Genomic DNA, 14,925 nt, shown 5'->3' on the forward strand with positions numbered 1-14,925 from the left:
ATTTTCAGTCATAGGTACCAAGGACAGAAATAAAAGAGAAAGATGATGGGAAGTGCACAGGAGCAGAGTGCCCTAGGGCAGCTTTACTGAGGAAGGGGCATTTGAACAAAGAGCTAAAAGAGGTGAACTTGTCAGGCTCATGACTGGAAGAGGAACTTTTGACATGAAAGGGAGGAGCAAATTCAAAGGACCCAAGGCAGGAGAGGTAGGAGTGTGCCTGAATTTTTTGAAAAACACTGTCTGTAGTGTAACTGAGCAGAGTGAGCTGTAGTGTTACTGAGCGGAATGAGAGACAGGTTCGGAAAAGAAAATAAAAGTGGTGTGTGTTCCAGGATCCTGTAAGAATTTTTTTTTTCTGGTTTTTATGAGAAGATGTTAAGCAAAAGAAGACTTGATCTCACCCATTTCGAAATACAATCATTCTGACCATTGTACTGAAAGCAGACTGAAGGAAGCAACGGCACAAATCAGAGAGAAAAGTGAGGAGGGAATCACAGCAATCCAGGCAAGAGATACTACAGACTTGGGCTAAACGAGTAGGCACTCATGTACTGAGATGTGGATAAATTGTTGATAAAATTTGTAATTATCTGTGACTAGATTCGATGACCAGTGAAAAGTGGAGACAAAGTATTAGGATGATTCCAAGGTTTGGGGCCTGAAAATCTGGAATAATAAAGTTTCTATTTATGGAAAAATGTTATTGATTTGTCCTTAAAATACCTTATCTGTGTTATGACTAAAATGACACCAAAAAATGAGTGATTAGAACTATTTTCTGGGCAGTGCCTGTGGCTCAAAAGAGTAGGGCGCTGGCCCCATAAATAGAGATGGCAGGTTCAAACCCGACCCCTGCCAAAAAAAAAAAAAAAACATCTTTTTCCTTTTACAAGCTTGCAATGATCTCTGAAATTTTAAAAATATTTTGGCATTGAGAAATTTTTCTCCAAAAATCTTTTCTTAAAACATAACTTTTTTGTGTGTGTGAAAAGGATTGATTGAATAAGAGAAGAGATGCATCCATTAAACAAATTACAAGGGAATAATTTGTCAGCATAGTGAGCTCTTACCCCATTCAGAGCTTGAGGACTCAAACTCTAGTCAAAAGCCATGCAATGATGTTTTAGTTAACGATGGGCCACATATTTGATGGTATTCCCTTAACATTATAATATCATATTTTTACTGTATCTTTACATGTTTAGATACACAAATACTTACCATTGTATATTAATTGCCTACCTAGGTATATAATACAGCTTATTGGTCCCATGCTACATCATGTAGAGTGAATATACTATACATATATTGCCGCGGACCACCCTGTCGGTGGGCTTCAGTCCGAGGGAAAGCAGGGAAACGGAGTCAGGTTGGTTGAAAGGTCGACGCAGGAATGACAGTCTGCCACACAGCACTTGGTGAAGTATGCAGCTGTACTTTACTGAGTTTTAAGTACGGTTTTTATACAATTTACACAAAGCATTACAGGTTACACAAAGTATTTTTACAACTTGCTGACCTTTACAAGTTATATTTTAAGTTTGCAAACGTGGGTAGTTATCCATTACTATTTTTCAATATCCTGCCCTTAAGGAGAACAAAGGTTAGTGGTTATCAGCGAAAACTATTTGCTTCCTCTTGCTTCCTCTTGCTTCCTCTTATCTGAGGAATGTTAGTATAGTGTAATTCTTTACATTTGTGTTTAAGTAATAGTAAAGGCATAATTTGTTTTAAGCCTCTTATTAGATATATAAATTTTAAGTTAATGTTGGTTATATATACTTTTATTATGTGCTTATTATTAATCATATGTGCTTATTCTATTGTGATTTGATTGATTAGAAATGTAGTGAAGTAAGATGTTTTTTAAGGAAAGTTTTACTGTGGGTGGTGATGGTGCATGTCGTGTTGGAACATCTTGTTTGCTGTGCCTGCATTGTCTTAGCCCACTGGCGTTTATGGTGGGGACTTGCTTTTGTGCAGGCTTACTTGGAGCCACTGAGTCTGGCACAGTCATACTTCTAGTGCTGTTTCTGGATCAACTATCATTGTGTTCATTCTTTAAAACCTTATTGCTTACTTATCAGGACAAACAGACATTCAGCTTAACATACACGTACACTGTAACAGAAAGCCATACCCTTAGGTTAATGCGACAAAAAACAGCATGCTGGGCAACATCTCTGTCGCTGCGCACACTGGGGGTGCTGGGGGCTTCGCTCCGGGGAGCACAGACCTCCTTTCCGTCGTTTTACAACGCGGACAGCGCCACCTCGCTGCGGCTTGGTGCCGAGGGTGCGGCAATATATATATATATATATTTTTTTTTTTTGCAGTTTTTGGCCAGGGCTGCGTTTGAATCCGCCAGCTGGCATATGGGGCCGGCGCCCTACCCCTTTGAGCCACAGGCACCGCCCGAATATACTATATATTTAAGGTATGTAGTACCTTATACCACCTAGGTACTAGTTGTCATACAATGACAAAATTCCCTAAGGAATGTATTTCTTAAAACCTGTCCCCATAGTGAACACAGAGGCTAGAATGAGCATGTTGGAGGAAATCAGAATGGTGGACGAACTGTATAACATACATTTTTTCCTACTGCAATAATTTGCCTTTGAATAACATGATATCAAATCTTTACTAATTAAAGATAAAAAGTAAATTAAACCATAAAACTGAGATTTTTATTATGTCACTCCCAAAGTGGATACCTTCCATTATAACTTTTATAGGACATTGTTAAATATTTCAAATAGTATATAACAGTGTAAAAGGTTGTTTTACAGATAGACACCTACATTTAAAGGCTTGCCTTGTTTTACTGCAAAAATACTGAAAACAAAAGACAGGTTAGTTCAACACTTTTGTATGATAAATTAAAGCCTATGTAGTAGAGTATTTTAATACTGGTTAGTGGTCAAGTCAATCACACAGCAATGTCTATGTATTTATTTTTACTATACATTTCTCCTTTCAAAATCTTCTAAAATTCTTCAAAAAAAAAAAAAAATGACCATCACATTTGCATCCATGGTTCTCTCCAAGTTTTTGATATTTTTACAGGGCAAGTTTCTGAAGAAATACTTGTGTTACTACTGGATTCTGTATTTTAAATTTTATTTGTTATATTTATAGTCTTTTTCTCTTGAACTACCATTGATTTCCCTATATATGTGTATATGTCTCTCTGTTAGCATTGAGAAAAGTATTCCTCTTAGATGAGTTTCACCATTTAGTAATAACCACTTTTCATCCTGTGTAAGTAGTAACTTAAGACAAGGATATAATTTTTTTCTAATAAAAAATATTACCTATCTTGAAAAACCGTAAAATATAAATTATATAGGCTATTGTTTTCAGATTTTTCTAAAGAATTTTTTCACGGAAACTTTATGCTTAAAATGAACCTTTTCATTGCAGATTATTTATTTTATCCAATAAAAAATTATGAGTTTAATACATATTTTTGAATTGGTAATATATACAAAACACGATTTTAAGTACTATGTATTTGTTAAGGGTACCATTTAATAAAAGTGTACATGGGAATAATAGCCTGTGTTAGATGATTATGACATTTCTCTTGGATCCAAGAAATAGAAGAAATAAAACTCACATTATCCTGGTTCAAATTATCCACATTACAAACTCACTGATGTGAGAAGACTTCATCTTAATATATACAGATTCAACTGTGTTCGCTTACACAGTAGTGTTCAATGACAATTTTAAACAATTTAAAATTCAGCTCTCATTATTATAATACTTAAGATCTGGAATAATAAATTAATCTCCTCTCAGTTTTATTTCTTCATATATAAAGAAAAGAAACTAACGAACATAAAATCAATGGGACAGACTGAGGTGATTGGTATTAAAGGGCTGTTTTCAACCCCATTCCCCATTGCCCTAATTTCAGATTAAAATCCTAGGAAAAAATAGTGAAGTATAATAAATTTTAGACACATATTCACACCTGAATGAGACTATCTAGCATGGTCTAAAGAGCTGTCCTGGTTTGATCACATACCTATCCCCAAGGTTCCTGGAAACAGAAGTCCTTTGGGCCAAGGTTATGGAAGATATTAAATGATATTAAATAATGTTCTATAAATAAGGATCTGTGAGTTGTGGAAAGCAAGTCATATGGCCCTATTAGCATTATTCAGTAATAATAATTTGATTTATGATTTGATCTTGATTTCATTGAAGTATGAGGAGTTTTCACAGATCCAACTGGTCACATAGCCAGAATATGCTTACATAGCCAGCTCATGTAAGAGACCATCTCCCACCCCAGCGTGCAGACTTTGGACTTCCTGGTGCAAAATGTTTTGCATGCATTCTGTTACAGGCTTCAGACCTAAAAGTCTGTGCAACACAGCCTTATGAGGATGAATTAAGTTTCTGTCTGAGAGGTCAGGACACTGTTTAGTGCATATTTTTTTCTGCTACTACTTTGATGAATCCTTTGCCTGTATCATATAGCTATTCCATGAGTATGAAACTTTTGGGCTCAGCAATTCACCTCAGAGTAGTTAACACATAATTAATGCAAAAATCAGAACTGCTTAAATCTAAGTGCCAGACATAAAATTGAGTCCAGGTTAGAAGAGTAGACAAAGCTAATATTTCTTGCAATCACAAAGGATCACATAATCTAGGCAATTCAAGCTAATAGAATTTATTAAATTTTACTGGAGAAGTGACAAGAAGGATTGAACTGTACACCACTCTATAGGTAAAAAAGGATCACTTGACACATGTTGAGACCATTGTCTTCTGTATTAAGATCAACTTAAGGCTGGCTTCTTTTCAGGAGACAAGGAACAAAATTTAGGAGCTATGTATTTTCTTGTCTATCTCCGAGGGAAAGAGAAATAGTCATGTGTGGAGGCTCTCCTAGAAAAGCCAACACTTTCTTATAGAGGGATCTCTAAGCTTCCAAATTTCCTTGAATTGAGATACATACTTAGCCCTAAAACAGTAACTGAGAGATTGCATAGGTTCCCATTAGCTTCTTTCAAAACACACGGGTTGCATAAAATGAGATTTGTAGACCAAATTATAATTATAGATTTCCACTTACCCAAAAGAACTAATCCTTCAAGTGGGTATAAGTGCAGTGCTCTCAATAGTTGTTTTGTTTGACTTTTCTTTACAAAAAGAGTATTTATAAAATGTTCTGACTGAGCCAGAGTAAGGTATATATTTTATATTGTAGCCCAGAACATCCGTATCTATCTATAACTTAAATAAAATACTCATAACAATGTCTTTATTTACATATATAATCTGTATTTCCTATCCTATGTCCTTCATCTATAATTCTAATATATAACCTAATAAGTTGCATTAATAAAATACTACTATATCTTCACCTATAGTTTGAAAAAAATCTAGAGTATTGATATGCTTCAATACCATGGACTTCCCATTTTTACATAATTTCAAAGTTTAATTTCATTGAGAGATAAGGTAATTACTCCTTAGACAGATATTATGGCTATGATTTTGGAACCCCGTCTTGTAGGATAGTTCTCTTAGTGGTCTTGGACTGACTCAGTTCTCCCCCATCCCCACATTTCTTGCTTGCAATTACTCAATAATAACCGTAGAATTCTGTGGGAATGCAACTTCTCAGATTAGGGGTAGCCGACCAAAATAGCCCAGGCTCTGTTCTAGTTCCTCCAAGATGTCCTTTATCTTGCGGATCCATTGTCTTAGAGTCTAAAACATAAAGTGGATCCATTGTCTCAGAGTATAAAACTAGACTCCACCTATCACAGGCAGGGTTTTGAGGTTTGGGAGATTGGTTTGAATGAATCCCAGACTCCTGTTGTCCTTTGCTGCTTCTCTGTAAGTAATAAACCCACCTGATATAACTGGAATACAAAGATGTTCTGTCTCACCAGCCTGAGACAAGCTGGTAAACATTGCACAACAAGACTGTTTCACACACATTTTGCTAATTTGGCCAATACAGAGAAAGAGAAAATATATAAAGCCTGATACCACCTCACTTTAATAATGAGCAAATAAAGCCATAAAGCCATAAATTCTTGCACTTAAGAATTATCTGCTTAAATATCATGTTTCCATAAGAAATAATGATTTAGTGACTTACGAGGTGGTCTCATGGTGTCTCAATATCCTTGCCCTTGACACTAAGCATTTTAATGAAGAATTATTTCTATTCTTATGGTGAAGACATCCTTATGTGTCTTAAACATGCTACTATGACTTGAAAAAGAAAGCTTAAGAAGGGAAAGCAAGCATCTCATGTACTCAGTACTTATCTGAAAACAGTAGGTTAACAACTGCAGGGTTGCATGAGAGAAAAACACAATTAAATGCAAGAAGGGAGTGGGGAGGTGTATGCTATGCTTTTGACTGTGGGTGCCGTATGGTACAGGTGCAGGTACCTTATACAGCACACACTCAGATTTTGGAGTTTACCTTACAAATATAAATCATGTAACCTAATCATGTGCATCCTCATATTAACCCCAAATTAAAAAAATATATAGGAAGAGGTGCTGACTTCATTTGTTCTGTGATTATTTTTCTGTTCATGTGTATGTGTGTGTGTGTGTGAGAAAGAATGAGAGAGCAAGACAGAGACAGAGAGACAGAGACTATTTCTTCCCGAGTTTGACAAAGAAGGTTAATCCTTTATGATCACCAGCTTCTGTAGCAGAGCTTAACACATGTAATTTTATTTAGTTCTTTCATGGGAAAAAAGTGAGGTTAGCATTATTATCTTTATTTTACACATTAGTAGCTGGAACCATAGAGAATTTTAGGGGCATATCACAAACCACATAGCTTGGTAATGCTGAGGCCATGATTAGAATGAGGCCAAATATTGTACTCATTTCCTATTCTACTTGAGGATGGGGGGTGTTACTCAAACCCATGTACTGGCTCAGCAATTATTCAGGGGAAAATTAATGGGCTTCTGTTCTAAAGGTCTAAACAATTCAGTATGCAAAATATGGCAAATACAATGAAATTGAGTTTGACGACTGTAAATACTATGCCTTGCCTTAATTAGGAGAACATTGCTATAGGTTTTTTCCTTTTGTTTGAACTCAATGGAATTCTGTAGCTAGTCTTATTCTGCTGTTAAAACTGTAACATAGAAGCAAAGAAAGAAGGAACACACAGAGTGCTGTTTTGTTGTTTAAAATCAAACACTTAAATATTAGGGCAGAGAAAATAGGAAACATAGCCCTTCGGGAAAAATTAATCAGTAAGAATTAGACCTCCATGTACACATGTGTAGATGCTGAAAGTAACCAGTTTAAATGAATCATCCTACCTAGGTTTTGCTCCTATGCATGACAAAGCCTGTTTCCATGAGTAGTGTTCCAATCTTTTAATTTTTAAAAAATCATTATTTCAGTTCTGAGGAAAGGTTTGACAGTGGAACTTATGATCTTCCTATTTCCAACAGGATGATGAACCTCTAAAGTTGATTCAATCTCTTGCGCTCTTATTAAAAAGCCTTTGACAAAAGGTACCAAGTTTTGAAGCAATCCTATCCTTGAGGAGTGATTTAAGAATCTTGGTTTAGAGTTATTAGATAGCTATTTTTAGAAGTTCCCCTCTCATGTATCTTTATTGATTCAAAGTGTCATTAAATTTCTGCAGCTGTACGGAAATTGCTTGCAACTCAAGGATTTTATACTATGGACAAAATCTTGGATAGTTCGGTTTTTCATTTTATGGAACTAAGGAAAATTGCTCAAGTGAAGTTTAAGGTGCTGAGTTAAAAAATAGCCTTGAGGTTTTTCTAAATGGACACTACATTTATAGTTGACACACTTGTTAGAGTTTTCAGGCTAATATTTGTTTTTAAGTCCAGCTGGCTAAGACTTAGCCAAATAAGGGAAAGGGTAGATGATTTTGTTTATGAACACAAGATACAATGTAAAAACATAAATATGTCAATAAATTGTTTACTGAAATAAAAACAACAGAGCAACATAATCTAAGAAACAATATTGCCACATTATATATATAGGTGTCTTTCAAACACAGGATCAAGGATGAGAATGAATTTCTATACCATTTGATCTAGCATGGACTTCAGCTAATAAAATGCATGGCTGCTGTACTCACAACCGGAAGCCCCATGGTGCATATTGGATACCAAACTTATGAAGGGAAATAATGCTTAGAGTAGACATGTAGATTAAGTAGGGGAATAATTATGCAGTGAAAGACGCGAACACTGTAACTTGAATTTTAAAATTGGTATGGATCTATTATTATCAACAGTGAAATTGAACAAAAGTTTAAAAGATATTGTTTTAATTGCATTTCAGATTTGAACAGTTTGTCTTTATTTCCTTTAAACATGCACCTAAAAATGATTTCATGAAATCAAAAGGGATGGAGGAGATAATATACATAGACATGGATGTTTTTACATGGGATTGGGAAGTTACGTGGCAGTTACATTTAGATGGGAGATTTCTCAGCAAAATACTGAGTATGGGAAGAAAAAGGAAAAGAAAAGCTTCAAAAAACTATGAACTGATTGTAACTGCTATGAGATAATGCAATAGGAGTCAAAAGCTATTACACATGTGATAAAAATTTTAAATCTTCAATAGAAAAACACATTTTTGTGATATTGCAGTGAACAATATCAAAAAGATGCGAATGATCTACAAGAACAATAAGCGGACCAAGGAACATGAACTTGAGGTTGAGAAGCTCGGATATGGAACAAAAAGTCTAATGATGGACAATATTAAAACATAGCAGGAGATTAACTTTATTAATGAGCAAATAAATCCATAAAGAGTTGGTAGCTTAAGAAATTAAGGTTGGAGGCAACCAGTTAGTAAGAAGAAAGCCGAACAAGATAAATACATCAATGGGACAGAAAATAAGGTGAAGATTTTCTAAAGTGCTTATATTTAAACCAATAGCTTGTTAATTTTAGGTAAAAATATGGGAGTAAAGAAGTAAATATGGGTACCATTTGTAAGACCTAACAAATTTATCCCCAAATTATTGTACCTCAGTACAATAAATACTCATTTCTACTGCACGTAAAGACTGACCTCTAAATCTTTCACTGATTTCAAGTGTCACAGAGAATATCATGCCTCAATATCTCAAACCCTGAATTTGATTTTAAGGGAAATTAACAATCTAGTAGAGTTGGATAAACAGCAAGTGTATCAAACATCAATTAGATCTAAAAATAAGAAAAAAACAAAACATATAATAGGATGTAGGATGAGCAATTTCTTGATAATCACATATAGTTACCTGGAGGAAGATACACTAATTTTTGGCATATTGTCGAGAGAAAATTAAGGGAAGACGTATCTATAACTAGGTGCCCTGCCTCTAGTCACGTGGTGAGGGGTGGTGTGCTCCAACCTTTGCCCCTGTGAGCTCTCACAGCTTTGTGTCTACATAAGAGAAATAGTTCTTAAACAATAACAGTTTATAGTAAAGTTAATAACAATTAAGTACAATAGCAACTAATGCTCCAGATAAAGCTCCTTTACTAAAAAATGTCAAGACATCCCCTAATATGTAGCAGTGACAATTTATCAAATGATCTTCTATACTCTAATAGAGAAACCTCACATCTTAACCACTACATTAATCAGGCTTCTGCTTAATAATTAGAGTTAGAGTTAAAATAAATGAAAGGCTCAAACTTAGTTTTTTAGTCTCTGTGGAAACTTCAACATGGAAACACAAAGACCCTAGGGAGAATTTTAGCATCTAACACATACATCAACAGCAAACAGTAACTCCTAGCCAGATAAACATGGCCTCACCCTAAATGCCTATTTACTTAAGTTTCTTTTACCAAATCGTTAGCTTCTGACAAAAGAATTACAAGCATATTTTGAGGCAAAAGAGACAGAATAAAGAGACAAAGCAAGCATCAGAACAGATTTAGATATGTCAAGAGATTTTGGAATTATCAAACAGGTAATTTAAAACAGCTGATTAATGTGCCAAAGGCCCTAATGGAAAAATAGAACAATATGCAAGACTAGATGGGTAATAAAATGAAAAAAGAATAAGAGACATGAAAATTCTAAGAGATAAAAAGGAGATAGTATAAATCCAAAACACTGCATTGTCAAGGAAGATCTTTCACAAGTTTATCAACCGACTGGACATGGCCAAGGAACAAAGGAGGCAGCTTGAAGATGTGTCATTTGAAATTTTCCAGACTTAAAAAGAAACAAAAAAGAATGAAAAAAGAGAATAAAATATGCAAGAATGATGGCCAATTACAAAAGGTATAACCTATGCAACATGAGAATATTAGTTGGAGAAGAGTGAGAGAAACAGAAGGAATATTTAAAGTAGCAATGGCTGAGAATTTCCCCAAATTAATACAAAACCATAAATCCACAAAAATCATAAAATACCAAGGAAGATATAATTATAAAATAAATATAAACACAGACATGGCATATTCAAACTGCAGAAAGTCAAAGGCAAGAAAGTATCTGGAAAGAAGCCAGAGGAAAAGCACCTGAGGGTTTATCAATGTTCTCCCCCGTTGCCTGGATAGGGGTTACTTTTATAATTAACAATATATACATATTATGCATTTTTCTGTATGTATTTTATTCTTTCATATAAAAGTGCATTAAGGTAAATTTCAGGTATGTTTAACTATAGAACCATATGCTCATGACACTTTTTATGTTTCTAATATTCATTATGGCTACAGGGCACATGAATATAATTTAAAACAATAATTACTCAGCAAATAATTCTGCATACACATTATTTCCTAGATTTAGAAAGCTCCTGTGAAGATATTTAATCTCTCATTACTTTACTTTTCCATCATTCCTAATGGTTGAATATTCCTGTTGATAGGTATGTCATCACTGTGTTCCCCCACTGACTTCCCTTTTCAATCAGGCACTAAGCTATTTACCAAGAATACAAATGTGACCAATTTACAGTCCCTTCTACCATAGATCTTGCAACATCTTGTGAGAGAAAACCTAAATTGTTACAACTTTTTTTATATATAATACAAAAAATCAAATGCAATAATTATGAGTCAAAGAAGCTATAATTGAATAATCTTGATGAGGGAAGGAATATAGAGTAATAGCGTATCACAATGGACACATGATTTCAGCTTGGAAGTATACTTTTGAAAATTATAGAGTCAAAGGAAAGATCATGGAAAAATTTTGAAAAGGGTATGGGGTTTCTGTAAAAATAGTTCTTTACTACTGAGATGTATTTTTTATGAGTGAATAAGAGACAGTAAAAACAAATAGTAACATAGGACCAGTGTGGAAATATGAAATGTCGAGGTAATTAGATATATGATTACAATTCAATACACCTTGAAAGTGCTTTTTTAACATTTCTTACCTGATTTTTCAGGGAAAACTTCCATTTCAGTGTTAAACAGAGATTACGCAATTGAACATCCTCGTTTTGGCACTGATTTTAGAGAGAAAGCTTCCATCTTTTCACCATATAAGTGTTATGCCGCCTGTGGATTTTTGTGGAGTCTCTTTATAATATCACAGGAGTTTCTTTCTACTCCTAGTGTGTTGAGTGGCATTTAGCATGAAAGATGGGTTGGATTTAGTCGACTGAATATTTTGTAGTGTGTTACATTCTGCTATTTTCAGACCATAATCCAACTTTGTATTCCTGGGATGAGATCCAATTGTTCATGTTGTATAATTATTTTTATGTTACTGAATTCTGTTTGTTAGAGCTTCGTTAAGGAATTCTGTGTCTGCATTCATATGAGTATACACAGTGAAACATGCAGTAGCCTCTGACATTCAATTCAATTCAGAATATACCACTCTTGTCTTCCCAGGTCCTCCTATTGAAATTGGAATTACTTTCTTCCTGAGGCACTATAAACAATACTTGTAAATATTCTGGCAATTTTATTTAAAAGCTTACAAATATTGATTTCTTGTGTCAAAATTAAAGAATAATTTAACTTTCTTTCACAGTTATAATTTATTCCTATTTATATTTGGGACTTGCTATTGAAAAACAAGAAATTATAGTTATTAAATGGACTACCAGTGATATTATTCAAGATTTCATATATATATATGAAAAGTACACATAATAAAATTAATCAACATAGCTGTATTGGATATAATCCGGATAGAATAATTTTAATTTTCAATCATATAATACTATAGATAGCAATTGCATTGATAATTTGTTGAGCTCTTATTTTTGTTAACAGGTGGATAAAAATTTAAATTTTGACTGATCTTTTGGTAAATGGCATGAACCTAGAAGTTGAAATTTGTCTGTTTAATTAATTCTACATGTCTTTTATTTTTATAAAATCATTTGGGCACGATGATTATGTTTAAAAACCATATAAGTTGATCAAAAGTATACACGTATTTATCTTTCTGCAAAATAATAAATCACTGAAAAATGTTCTACAACTACTAGGTTTACTTTTTCTTTGAAAATAAAGTTGTATTTTTCATTTCAGAGATTACAGAAGTGCGCACATTTTGGCTACATACTTTGCATTTGTTATCTTTTTGGTCCATAATTAAGAGTGTGCTCTTCATACAGAATATGTGCTTTGTACCTGTTAGGTGTGAGTTACCCTACCCGCTCTCGTCCCTTGCTCCTCTGAATTTTACTTCCATTTATTCAGGTAAATGTTGGTCAACTAGTTCCCAATTAGAATTAAGTATGTGTGGTGGTTATTTTTTCATTCTTGCAATGCTTGACTTTGAAGAATGGACTCCAGTTCTATTCATGTTGTTATAAAAAAAAAAAATACTCGACTGCCATTTTTTATGACTGATTAGTACTTCATGGTACATATATACCATATTTTATTAATCCTTTAATTTATTAATAAATCCATTTAATCCATCAATGGTCATGTATTGATAAGTGCTTGGGTTGTTTCCACATCTTTGCAGTTGTGAATTGTGCTGCTACAAACATTTGAATGCAAGTGTCAGAAACAAAAGATATAAACCTATGGATCAGAATTGAAAATCCAGATATGAAACCATTCTCATATTCCCATCTGATATTTGATGAAGCAGACAAAAACACACAATGAGGAAAAGAATTATTATTTAGTAATAATAATTAGTAAATTATTTAGTAAATGGTGCTGGGAAAACTGGATAGCCCCATGTAAAACACTGAACCAGGATCTACACCTTTCACCATTCATAAGAATTAATTCATGATGGACAAAGATGTAAACTTAAGTCATGAAATTACAAGAATTATAGAAGATAGCATTGAAAAAACTATTATAGATATTAACCTAGGAAGGAATTTATTAAAAAGACCCCAAAAGCAGTCACAGGAATAACAAAAATAAATGAGTTGAAACTGATCAAATTAAAGTTTCTGTACTGCCAGGGACACAATCGATAGAGTAAATACTAACTTGTAGAATGGGAAAAAAAGTTTGCATAGTATCCATCTCATAAAGGGCTGATACTAGAATCTATAAAGAACTCTAGCAGATCAGCAAGAAAAAAAGTCAAAAAACCCCCCTAAAACTGAGCAAAAGACATGAACAAAACTTTTCAGATGAGATCGGGTGCATTCAGGGTGGTATGGCCATAGACAAACATATTTCCAAATGAAAATAATCTAACGGCAAGCAAACACATGAAAATATGTTCAATATCTGTAATCATCAGGAAAATGCAAATAAAAACCACAATGAGGTATCACTTAACTCCAATAAGATGGTCTAATATCAAAAAGTCCCAAAGCAACCGATGCTGATCTAGATGGTGAGAGAAAAAACACTCTCATTCACTGTGAGACTCAAAACATAACCTGTACAGAAAGTAGTATGAAGGTATCTGAAAAAATTAAAAATAGACTACCTTTTGATCTAACAATACCACTAATAGGCATTTGCGTAGTTTAAGTTAGTAATTTTAACAACATAAATGAAATATGATGAAATTTATTTATTTTGATTTTGACTAAGTTTTTCACAGACATCTCTGATAGATCATTGTCTCCATTGTTGCTCTTATGTCCTACTTTTTTCCTAATATTCACCTAAATAGCAAAGCAGTTGCTTATTTTTATTCTGGAAATTCTTATAAGTTACTATAATATTTTAGAGTAAAATAAGCATTGGAATTTGGAGTCAGACAACATTTGTTCCTATATATAACGTTTTGTATAAATCTGAGTATGTTATCCAACTCTCCAATTTTCAGTTTGCTCATACCAAATAAGGTAAATAATAATACCTTTGGTTTTTGCATGTTGTAAAGACTAAACTAGAGTATATACTAAAACCATAGAATAGTATCAAATTTATGTAAGACATTACCTAAATTTCTGTGATTACTTTTGTTAGAAATAGTATAGTGGAATGCTTATATATAGCTTAGTTTCAACAACAACAAAGTTCAAAACTAAGCTCCAAAAATGTCTATGTTTTTTCAGTATTTATTTTCTTTATCTTCCAGAATATTTATCTGTAAGATGGAGTTAATTATATTTATAAACTGGTAATGTTAAATTTAAATTGTAAATTGAGAATTTGTATAATGCTTGAAAAATATAATAATAAATTCTTTATAATCTTTTAATGTCTCTGCTTTTAATTCTTTCCACCCTTTGCTAACAGAGTAATCCTTTTTAAAAAAATATTCAGGTGTGACCAAGTCACTTTTCAATAAAGCTCCATTATCTCCAAGGTAACATCAATAACTTACATCGAGAATTTATTTCTGGAATCATCCCACTCTAATGCCCTCTCACTTTTGCTAGTACTACCAAATTTAACTTGCCACATTATTCATTATTTAATGTTATTTTATTCACCATTCTTTTTCATGCCCTTCTCTCTGCCTGAATGACTTTTATCTTAATCTACCAGGAGAACATGTACTTTTACAA

Source organism: Nycticebus coucang, chromosome 15, assembly GCF_027406575.1.
Source record: "Nycticebus coucang isolate mNycCou1 chromosome 15, mNycCou1.pri, whole genome shotgun sequence".
In the NCBI taxonomy this organism is placed as follows: domain Eukaryota; kingdom Metazoa; phylum Chordata; class Mammalia; order Primates; family Lorisidae; genus Nycticebus; species Nycticebus coucang.